The following is a 12,869-nucleotide window of genomic DNA, read 5'->3' on the forward strand; positions in this document are numbered from 1 at the left end:
GAACAAGACAGGGTTGTCCACTCTCTCCACTCTTATTTAATGTGGTACTAGAGGTTCTAGCCAGAGCAATCAGACAAGACAAAGAAATAAAAGGCATCCATATCGGAAAAGAAGAAGTAAAGGTATCACTTTTTGCAGATGATATGATCCTATACATCGAAAACCCCAAAGAATCTACAAAAAGACTACTAGAAACAATAAGCCAATACAGTAAGGTCGCAGGATACAAAATTAACATACAGAAGTCAATAGCCTTTCTATATGCCAACAATGAAACAACTGAGAAGGAACTCAAAAGAATAATCCCCTTCACGATTGCAACAAAAAAAATAAAATACTTAGGAATAAACATAACAAAGAATGTAAAGGACTTATATAATGAAAACTATAAACCATTGTTAAGGGAAATCGAAAAAGATATAATGAGATGGAAGAATATACCTTGTTCTTGGCTAGGAAGAATAAATATAATCAAGATGGCTATATTACCCAAAGCAATATACAAATTTAATGCAATTCCCATCAAAATTCCAATGACATTTTTTAAAGAAATAGAGCAAAAAATCATCAGATTTATATGGAACTATAAAAAACCCCGAATAGCCAAAGCAATCCTAAAGAAAAAGAATGAAGCTGGGGGCATAACAATACCTGACTTCAAACTCTATTATAGGGCCACGACAATCAAAACAGTATGGTATTGGCAGAAAAATAGACACTCAGACCAATGGAACAGAATAGAAAGTCCAGAAATAAAACCACATATATATAGTCAAATAATTTTTGATAAAGGGGCCAACAACACACAATGGAGAAAAGAAAGCCTCTTCAATAAATGGTGCTGGGAAAACTGGAAAGCCACATGCAAAAGAATGAAACTGGACTACAGTCTCTCCCCCTGTACAAAAATTAGCTCAAAGTGGATCAGGGATCTGAACATAAGACCTGAAACAATTAAGTACATAGAAGAAGACATAGGTACTCAACTCATGGACCTGGGTTTTAAAGAGCATTTTATGAATTTGACTCCAATGGCAAGAGAAGTGAAGGCAAAAATTAATGAATGGGACTACATCAGACTAAGAAGTTTTTGCTCAGCAAGGGAAACTGATAACAAAATAAACAGACGGTCAACTAAATGGGAAATGATATTTTCAAACAACAGCTCAGATAAGGGCCTAATATCCAAAATATACAAAGAACTCATAAAACTCAACAACAAACAAACAAACAATCCAATAAAAAAATGGGAAGAGGATATGAATAGACACTTCTCCCAGGAAGAAATACAAATGGCCAACAGATATATGAAAAGATGCTCATCTTCTTTAGCTATTAGAGAAATGCAAATCAAAACGGCAATGAGATACCACCTCACACCTGTTCGATTATCTGTTATTAGCAAGTCAGGTAATAGCAAATGTTGGAGAGGCTGTGGAGAAAAAGGAACCCTCATACACTGTTGGTGGGAATATAAAGTAGTACAACCATTATGGAAGAAAGTATGGTGGTTCCTCAAAAAACTGAAAATAGAACTACCTTATGACCCAGCAATCCCTCTACTGGGTATATATCCCCAAAACTCAGAAACATTGATACGTAAAGACACATGCAGCCCCATGTTTATTGCAGCATTGTTCACAGTGGCCAGGACATGGAAACAACCAAAAAGCCCATCAATAGATGACTGGATAAAGAAGATGTGGCACATATACACTATGGAATACTACTCAGCCATAAGAAATGATGACATCGGAACATTTACAGCAAAATGGTGGGATCTTGATAACATGATACGAAGCGAAATAAGTAAATCAGAAAAAAACAGGAACTGTATTATTCCATACGTAGGTGGGACATAATAGTGAAACTAAGAGACATTGATAAGAGTGTGGTGGTTACGGGGGGGAGGGGGGAATGGGAGAGGGATAGGGGGTGGGAGGGGCACAAAGAAAACAAGATAGAAGGTGACAGAGGACAATCTGACTTTGGGTGGTGGGTATGCAACATAATTGAACGACAAGATAACCTGGACTTGTTATCTTTGAATATATGTATCCTGATTTATTGATGTCACCCCATTAAAAAAATAAAATTATAAAAAAATAAATAAATAAATAAATAAATAAATAAATGCTGAAGCTTATTATATTTTAAAAGGACATTTTGAGAAACCATTACATGAAGAATAAATTCGTACATGTAGGTTATAAAAAAAAAAAAAAAAGAAAAGAAAATGACAATACGACATATCAGAATCTATGGAATGCAGCAAAAGCAGTGATAAGAGGGAAGTTCATATCACTTCAGGCATATATGAACAAACAAGAGAAAGCCCAAGTGAACCACTTAACTTCACACCTTAAGGAACTAGAAAAAGAAAAACAAAGAAAACCCAAAATAGCCGAAGAAAGGAGATAATAAAAATCAGAGCAGAAATAAATGAAATAGAGAACAGAAAAACTGTAGAAAAAATTAATAGAACAAGGAGCTGGTTCTTTGAAAAGATCAGCAAAATTGACAAACCCTTGGCAAGACTTACCAAGGAAAAAAGAGAAAGAACTCATATAAACAAAATCCAAAATGAAAGAGGAGAAATCACCACAGACACCATAGATATACAAAGAATTATTGTAGAATACTATGAAAAACTTTATGCCACTAAATTCAACAACCTAGAAGAAATGGATAAATTCCTAGAACAATACAACCTTCCTAGACTGAGTCAAGAAGAAGCAAAAAGCCTAAACAGGCCTATTAGTAGAGAAGAAATAGAAAAAACCATTAAAAACCTCCCCAAAAATAAAAGTCCAGGTCCTGATGGCTATACCAGTGAATTTTATCAAACACTCAAAGAAGACCTGGTTCCTATTCTACTCAAAGTCTTCCAAAAAATTGAAGAAGCAATACTTCCAAACACATTTTATGAGGCCAACATAACCCTCATACCAAAACCAGGCAAGAATGGCACAAAAAAAGAAAACTACAGACCAATATCTCTAATGAATACAGATGCTAAAATACTAAACAAAATACTAGCAAAACAAATACAACAACATATTAAAAAGATAATACATCATGAACAAGTGGGGTTCATCCCAGAATCTCAAGGATGGTTCAACATACATAAAATGGTTAAGGTAATACACCATATCAACAAAACAAAGAACAAAAACCACATGATCTTATCAATAGATGCAGAAAAGGCTTTCGATAAAATACAACACAATTTTATGTTTAAGACTCTCAACAAAATGGGTACAGAAGGAAAATATCTCAACATGATAAAGGTCATATATGATAAACCATCAGCTAACATCATATTAAATGGCACTAAACTGAAGGCTTTCCCCCTTAAATCAGGAACAAGACAGGGTTGTCCACTCTCTCCACTCTTATTTAATATGGTACTAGAGGTTCTAGCCAGAGCAATCAGACAAGACAAAGAAATAAAAGGCATCCATATCGGAAAAGAAGAAGTAAAGGTATCACTTTTTGCAGATGATATGATCCTATACATCGAAAACCCCAAAGAATCCACAAAAAGACTACTAGAAACAATAAGCCAATACAGTAAGGTCGCAGGATACAAAATTAACATACAGAAGTCAATAGCCTTTCTATATGCCAACAATGAAACATTTGAGAACGAACTCAAAAGAATAATCCCCTTCACGATTGCAACAAAAAAAATAAAATACTTAGGAATAAACATAACAAAGAATGTAAAGGACTTATATAATGAAAACTATAAACCATTGTTAAGGGAAATCGAAAAAGATATAATGAGATGGAAGAATATACCTTGTTCTTGGTTAGGAAGAATAAATGTAATCAAGATGGCCATATTACCCAAAGCAATATACAAATTTCATGCAATTCCCATCAAAATTCCAATGACATTTTTTAAAGAAATAGAGCAAAAAATCATCAGATTTATATGGAACTATAAAAAACCCCAAATAGCCAAAGCAATCCTAAAGAAAAAGAATGAAGCTGGGGGCATTACAATACCTGACTTCAAACTATATTATAGGGCCATGACAATCAAAACAGCATGGTATTGGCAGAAAAATAGACACTCAGACCAATGGAACAGAATAGAAAACCCAGAAATAAAACCACATATATATAGTCAAATAATTTTTGATAAAGGGGCCAAGAACACACAATGGAGAAAAGAAAGCCTCTTCAATAAATGGTGCTGGGAAAACTGGAAAGCCACATGCAAAAGAATGAAACTGGACTACAGTCTGTCCCCCTGTACTAAAATTAACTCAAAATGGATCAAAGATCTAAACATAAGACCTGAAACAATTAAGTACATAGAAGAAAGAAGACATAGGTTCTAAACTCATGGACCTGGGTTTTAAAGAGCATTTTATGAATTTGACTCCAATGGCAAGAGAAGTGAAGGCAAAAATTAATAAATGGGACTACATCAGACTAAGAAGGTTTTGCTCAGCAAGAGAAACTGATAACAAAATAAACAGACGGTCAACTAAATGGGAAATGATATTTTCAAACAACAGCTCAGATAAGGGCCTAATATCCAAAATATACAAAGAACTCATAAAACTCAACAACAAACAATCCAATAAAAAAATGGGAAGAGGACATGAACAGACACTTCTCCCAGGAAGAAATACAAATGGTCAACAGATATATGAAAAGATGCTCATCTTCGTTAGTTATTAGAGAAATGCAAATCAAAACTGCAATGAGATACCACCTCACACCTGTTCGATTAGCTATTATTAACAAGACAGGTAATAGCAAATGTTGGAGAGGCTGTGGAGAAAAAGGAACCCTCATACACTGTTGGTGGGAATGTAAAGTAGTACAACCATTATGGAAGAAAGTATGGTGGTTCTTCAAAAAACTGAAAATAGAATTACCTTATGACCCAGCAATCCCTCTACTGGGTATATACCCCCAAAACTCAGAAACATTGATACATAAAGACACATGCAGCCCCATGTTCATTGCAGCATTGTTCACAGTGGCTGGGACATGAAAACAACCAAAAAGCCCATCAATAGATGACTGGATAAAGAAGATGTGGCACATATACACTATGGAATACTACTCAGCCATAAGAAATGATGACATCGGATCATTTACAGCAAAATGGTGGGATCTTGATAACATTATATGAAGTGAAATAAGTAAATCAGAAAAAAATCAGGAACTGCATTATTCCATATGTAGGTGGGACATAAAAGTAAAACTAAGAGACATTGATAAGAGTGTGGTGGTTACGGGGGGAGGGGGGAGAGGGAGAAGGAAAGGGGGAGGGGAAGGGGCACAAAGAAAACTAGATAGAAGGTGACAGAGGACAATCTGACTTTGGGTGATGGGTATGCAACATAAGTGAACGACAAGATAACCTGGAGTTGTTATCTTTGAATATATGTATCCTGATTTATTGATGTCGCCCCATTAAAAATAAATTTAAAAAAAGAATAAATTATCATTCTTTCTCTCTCTCTCTCCACCTCTCTCTTTCTCTTTCTCCAGTCTTATTACTCATAATAAGTACCCAAAGCATGAAGTATCCCAAATGTCGATGTGACCTTGTCAGCCATCCTTCAACGAGTCCTGACTCCGTGCCCCATGCCTCATTCTGGCTTCACTTCCTGGTATTCACTGCCTCTCACTGCTGTGCTTGTCTCATACCTGCCACCACACCTGGTCTGGGACCTCATGTTCCCAACTCTACCATGAGTCACCCTCAACTTTGTCACACAGGTACACATACACCCTGTTCCATCTCCAGCTGAACTTGCACTGATCCTCGGAAGGCACACTGCAAGCTTTCCGGGGTCCTTCCCATTGCCCCCTGTTAGCGGAGGGGCCCTTTTGTGTCTGTCCTGATCCTCAAAGAATCATGTGCATCGTGACGTGTTGACTTGCCTCTCACACTGAAAGATGACATTCACCCCCTTCCCTCCTCAAGCATGTCTCCTTCACCCACTCCAGTCACAGGCTAGCATGCAGGAAATATTGTCCCTAACTGAACCAAAGTAAACAACGTCCCATGAAATGTTTTCATTCAAATAACTGATTTTTTCAAGGTGTCAGAAATAAATTGATTTTACGGATGAGCTGTAGACACAGAGCTGAGAGAGCCTCTGCATAATATCCGACCTCCACCAGTGAGCTCTTCACATTTTTGAAGGTCAAAGTTTCCTATTGTTAATTTTAATTGGTTTCCTTGTGACCTCTCAGATATCAAAAATTAAGCAGGACCTGTAAGTTTTAAAAGCTTACTAAAGAGTTGCATGTAGCAATATGTATAATTTTCACCAGATTAGGTCTTCCACCCATGTCTCTTGTTTTAACAACCTTACAATTAAGATTGTTGCTACCCTTTGAACAAAAAGGTGAGATGATAAAGTGTCCAGAGGTAGTAATGTCTGCGTTGTCACTAAAGGGATCAATGCCCAAGCCACAGATGACCCAGCCCACATTCTGCCTCTTCAGTTGTTGGAGGATTCACTTTGATGTTCTCAGTTTTCATATCTGTTTTGCTTCAATGAGATGGCATTTGGGGACATTCATAACATTCTGACACTTTTGAAGGGGAATCTCACCCTTCTAACAGTCTGTGACTGTGTGTTAGTAATAACCAATAATGTGTCTTTTGATTATTTTGGACATCAATGTATTTCCTTTCACCTGCTCTTTTTTTTAAAACAGCATCACTATTATTTTAGTGCGTATAATGACGCTTTTGTCTTTCTTTGCCAAAGGTGTCAAAGAAATGATCGAAATCTTTTAAAATAACTTTAGTTCTGCATGTGCTTGACCTGTGTGTGTTTGGTTGGTTTTAAGTGAGCTGTCCACTAACAGCTCAGCATTGGCTTTTTTATTGTTTAGAGGTTCTCAACGAGGCCAGCATGCTCCGCCACGCTAGCCCTGCTCAAGGTTAATAATCTGGGGTGGGGGCAGCAGTCGCAGTGCCCGGGCCCCAGCGACACCTAGCAAGTGTTGACTGTTCAGGAAGTTCACTCCCACTGATTTACTTTTCCTCTTGCAAGTCAAGAATATTGATAATGTATCCACACAAATGGAAATAAGTTATTAACATACTGAGATAAAATTCTATTATATGAGGTTGTTATATATCTATTTAAAGATGTGGATTTTTATATAAGTAGGTTTAGTGTGCTTAAATGATATGATTTTTTTAAAGTTAAGAATAGTATTATTTTATTTTTATTTATTTTTAACTGAAATGTAAGTATCTAAGGTGTACAACATGATTTAATATATACAGCAAAATGATTACTACAGTCAAGCTGATCAACAAATCACCTCACAGTTACCTTTGTGTGTGTGTGTATGTGTGTGTGCACATGCACATGTGTGATGGGGACACCTGACATCTCTCTTAAAAAGTTTCCAGTTCCACACAGTATTTATTCACCACAGTCATCATGCTGTACCCAGCTTACTAAACTCAGTCCTCCTTCTTCCTATCTGCCCCTCTGTACCCTTGACCAGTATCTCCCCATTTCTCCACCCCCAACTCCTGGCAACCACCCATCTCTGCTCCTCTGAGTTTAATGTGTTTCTTCTTTAGAGATGCCACATGTGAGTGAAATCATCCAGTGTTTGCCCTTCTCATGTCCCTAGGATAACGTCCTCCAGGTCCATTCTTGTTATTGCAAATGCCAAAATCTCCTTTCTTTTTATGGCTGAGTAATAGTTCATGCAGGGATTTAGATTTGAGGTAGAGATTACATAAACAGATATAGACAGAAATATAGATTAGACAGGGATAGATATAAACATAGATATAGACTATAGAGATACAGACACCACAATGTCTCCACTTATCCACCAACAGGACACTTGGTCTGCTTCCATACTTGGCTGTTGTGAATAGAGCTCAAATCCTTGCTCTCGTGCGGCCTGGCTCTCTTTCCCGAGTCAATACCACACCCTCTAAGTCCGTCTGTCATCACCCCCAGGACTGCTCTTCAGCATCTGGCTCCTCAGTCACAGTGTACTCATGGTTCAAGGTCCTGTGCAAGTCCTGTGCTCTGCACCTCCTGCTCATCTGATGACCTGGGACTCAGTGTCCTGGATTCTCCCTTTACTTCATCGAATTACCAGTGCCTGGTGCTCGAGGATAAATTCATGCACCGTCCCCTACAGCTACTCAAATCAACTGTGAACTGACTAGCTCCGAAGTCAAACTATAACATTGACACGGGCATTTTTTTCACTGTTCATAGAGCATTCTCTGAATATTTACTCTGGTGACTTGCTGCCTATGGCTGCCACAACTGGAGCCCCATTCTCTGCTCGGCCATGAAGCTTTGGTCCTTATGGGGGAAGACAACAAACCCATGTTTAAGGGTCTCTGTGGCTGAACTTGGAGGCGTAGACTGTTTTTGTCAGGCTACTCTACTCTTCTGAGGACAGATCTGTGATGGACAGGGGGAACTTTTTCCTCAAGCTGCTGCATTCTGTACTAACTGGAGGTACTGGAGTGGATTTTAAAAGCTATGTGACAAAGCATGCTTGCTTTCATGCACTCAAGAGCAAGGTCAAGTATTTTGAGATCTCTGAGAGAAAATTGAATTTTCCCATATTCTTCTTTCCACCGCCTCCGATTGACATTGGGTGATTTCTCATGTGATTCACTCTGTAAAGCGCCTTCCCAGAATAACCGGAGCGTGCAGCGGCCTGGCCTGCAATATGAGCCACCCTTCAGCCCCGCCATGCAAGCAGGCATAGCAGAGAGGCACTCTAAGTACATGCTAAATGGACATCTTGGCCCAGGAAACGACAATGTCAGCAGCGGTGGCGGCATCTTTGATAATGAAGGACAATGATCCGAAGGGAATAAAGGCTGGGAAGCAAAGCCATTGTCCTCGAGACCTCCCAGCATGCTCTGGGGCTATCCTGTTGAGTTCACGTCCATGTCCTTGCCCTCACAGTTTTCCATCATGATGGCCCTTTCTCACTGGTCTGCTCAGAAGACTATTTCCCCTCTGCCAGACATCGCACTATGTCTTCGGTAATTATAACTATTTAAGGAATTTGAAGAAAATGCCGGCACTTTAATGACTTAGAGTACTTGACATTCTCTCTGATAAAAACAGGTTTGTTGAAGGGTTCTAAAATTCATGCAACTTAAGACACAAAGCAGGATTTAATTTGAAGGAACTGAAATTTGGGTACACAAGATCTGAATAACTGAGATGTGGCCACAGAAAAGAGTGGTATTTTCTACTGAATTAGACTTTTACAAAATATGATGAGATCCTTTTCTATGATTGAAGGTTTTGCAATAGTGACTGAATGCATGAACCTATAAAGCAGTGGAGTAAAAACTTTGTTGGACAGAAATATTGGGCAAAGAAATATTTTAATTAGCAAAAAAACATGATGTCTACCCAAGAATTAACAGGAAAAGTCTCTTGACTCCTCTCTGTCGCTGCTCAGGGAGCAGGATGTGGGGGATGGGTTTTAAATGACTTTTCTGTTGGAGACAGTGATATGGCTGGAGGCCATCCTTCCAGAGCTCAGTGGCCTTCTGACTGCAGCACAGATGCAAATCCAAGGTTGTGTGCCTTGGGTGCTGTTGTGAATGAAATATAGGGGACGAGGCCGAAGTTCAGGGACTCTGGGCCCCAGTTTACAATAGCAACTTTTAAAAAACTTATTTGCTCTTCAACTTAAAAAAAAAAATGTGTCCTAGTTAGTGATTGTACTGTACATGAAAGTGTTAACAGCAAATGGATGAAAGAGAAACCAAAAAAGCAAATTTAAACGGAAACCATAGAAGTATCATTTGTCTCTACCTCTGTCCTTACTAAGGATGTGCCCACACCACTTCCCGAAAGGCCACTGTTCATGTAACATGTTACCTAACCAGTGATGTTGAAAACCCATCCAAGGGCAAGATATGGCCAAGACCAAGGGCACTCAAACTAGCCAGCCGAGGTTCAAACTCAGCTCCCCCACTTTCTCATCTGTCACTTGGGGGAAGCTCCTGAACTTCTTTAACCTTTGGACTCCCCATCTGTAAATTAATACAATGATTGTACTGAACATGGAGGTTCCTCGTGATAATGAGGTGACATCCCTCAGCAGCGTGCTCACAGTCAGTGTTCGCTGTCGTTGCTAACATGTCATTGGGTGATGAGTTTGTGAAACTCCTCCGCCACGGGGACATTGGGAGTGACGGACAGTAGCATTTTCAGGTGTATGAACAGTAAACATACTCCACAGGTCACATGGATTTGACTTATTCTAGAGGAAGTCTGTCTACCATAGGATTTTGCATTGATCAGTGTTCTATTTTAATATTTCTGTGAACTAACTCATAAGGGAAGAGGGAACATGTCCTCGATTGAAGACAGTGCCTCCTCTGGGCTGGGAGGTCACACCCTTCCACGGAGAGCACAGGGAGGGAGAGGTACACGGTTCTTGCTTTGCAGTCTTTCAGTGCTGACCCAACCCCGGTGATCAAGGAAGAAAAAGCCGTACAGCCAGAGCAGCCTCAAATTTTAAAAATAAAATATGCTCCATGACACTGCAGATGATACACTCTGTCGGGAGTGGGGGCCAGCAGTAAAGTAAACAGTGAATCAAGATTCAACCAGGTCTCAGAGAGCTTACTTAGATGGGTCCTGAGTGCATGCAGGTCAGCCGGAAGTGACGTAAAGCCCTGCTCTTGGGCTTGAAAAATCATTCATCAGCTACTGGGGTCAGGACAGCTGGGTTGACCTCAAACACTCAAGAATCTGAGGCTTTTGGTGGAATAACAGATTCAAGGAGCCTACAGTGCAATGCATGCTGCAAAACGCAGGCTGCTTATATAGATGCAGTCAGGGCCCATGAGGAAACGTGCAAATAGGACCACGAAATCAACCAGCACTGCTTTCCTAGACTGGCATCCATCCCTGTGCTCGAGTTTGAACACATTACTTTAAAGAAGCTGATGAGCATCTGGGACAGGTCCAGGGTAGCACACACAATGCAGGAGGAGAGTGTGGAAGCCATGTGCCTATCTGTTCCGCTGATTACGGATGTTTATTATGCCCAAAGATGTGCCGAAGGTGTACCAAAATGGTCACATCGATTTCCTTGATTTATTTTCAGAACAACTTCGTGAGAGGGGACTTTTGTTCTGTGCATGAGAAAACACAGGCTTGCCACCAACGTCAAAACAGTAACGAATGTGCCCAACCTCGTACGGCCCCAAGTCTGACTCCAAACTACAGGTCACGTCCATTACGAGATGTTCATAGACAAGAAGAAAGGCCGGGGAAACTGGGGCCAGGACCATGGGGGAGAGAGACCTGGCTTCCTCCAGAGCCCTATGGTACCTTCTGGGGAGCTCCCAAAGTGAGAGCTATAAGAACTATTAGCTAGGAATAAAAGAAGACCAGTGTCGACAGACTAGAAGCTAGCACAGCATCATCGACTGAATCCCACAGGCAATGACTCTGTTGCCAAGCAGTCGATGCCTGTCATGGAAGGGGTGGGAGCACACACAACCTTCTGTCACCACTGTCAGAGAAGTGACCCTGTGTTACACACGTCATGGGCTGTATGGCATCCAAGGTCCTTTCACCCCTTGGTTCATCCCAGAGTTCCCTGACTACACAGGACACTTCCTTTCTCACCTCCCACACCCAGCACGTGGCCTAGGAACTAACAGGCCTGCAACTGAGTCTTTGTGGGATTAATTATTGGAAATAACGATTTTCTTTTATCCACAGGGACTGTTCACCCATTGGTAAATTAAGCGATCTTTTTTTTGTACAATGCTATTTTATAGACTTTTTAAAAGCGATAGTGATCACAGCATTTCTTCTAAAAAGCTGTGTTTCCCCCTTTGAACCATGTTGTCATGCATAAAATTCTGCCAGGGACCCCCTCTCCTTTGGGTGAGCCATTGCCATTTTTTCTTTATTGAAACCTACATTGGTATCACATGATGTTGCCTTTCATGGAGCACATGAGTCAGACTCCTGCAAGCTCTACCCACAGGACAGGTAGGCTTGGCAGGTGTCCCATGGAGGAGAGACCAGGGTTCTGCCAAGCAGGTGAGTAGAGAGCACTTGGCATGTGTTTGGGTGGTGTCCTGTAGAAGACGGGCAGCCTTGGCACCTGACTGGGGAGAGGAGGCGTCGGGAGGTGGGGCTGCCCCTGGACTGTCCGCTTTCCCTCCACCCGTCTCCCCACTTGGTCCTCCACTTGTGGAAGCAGAGAGCGATTTGGCACCCCCCACGTCCCCTTGTTGCCTGTGTGTTTCCGAGCTCCTGAACCCAGAAGGAACGCACCGTGGACATGCGCCCCTGGACAGTGGGCAGGGTGAACTCAAGGTGAGTGGGAGCAGGGCTTCTTCCTCTTACTCCGCATCAACGTCTGGCTGCGCGTTTTCTCCAGAGAGCCAGGAGGAGGCAGCATGACACCTTTAATCATATTAAAATATTGTTATGAGACATATTTAATAACCGCTGAGCGTAATGAATCCTAAGATCTGAAAATGGAGGGCTTAGTGCCGTAATGGCTGCTTATTACCCATATCTAGGTCTTAATGATAGATGTGTCTATTACTTAAAACACATGGAGGTTCACTTAAGACCGAGGTAAAAGGGAGGTGGGTGCCGACAGCAGGGCTGTGGGCCACCTCAAGCAGGGGGATTCAAGACAAATGAGTGGCCATTCCTGCAGAAAGAGAGGGACTGGTACCGACGTGAGTGCTGCGTACATCACACCCGATCGCATTTTTCAACCATGTATTGAGAACCTACTGTGTGCCGGACACTTTCCTGGGCTCTACATTCTCAAAATGTAAGAGAGGCCCTCGTTCTCTGTCCTGGGGAGGAGAAGCATGT

The sequence above is a fragment of the Saccopteryx bilineata genome, chromosome 6 (genome assembly GCF_036850765.1).
Source record: "Saccopteryx bilineata isolate mSacBil1 chromosome 6, mSacBil1_pri_phased_curated, whole genome shotgun sequence".
Taxonomy (NCBI): Eukaryota; Metazoa; Chordata; class Mammalia; order Chiroptera; family Emballonuridae; genus Saccopteryx; species Saccopteryx bilineata.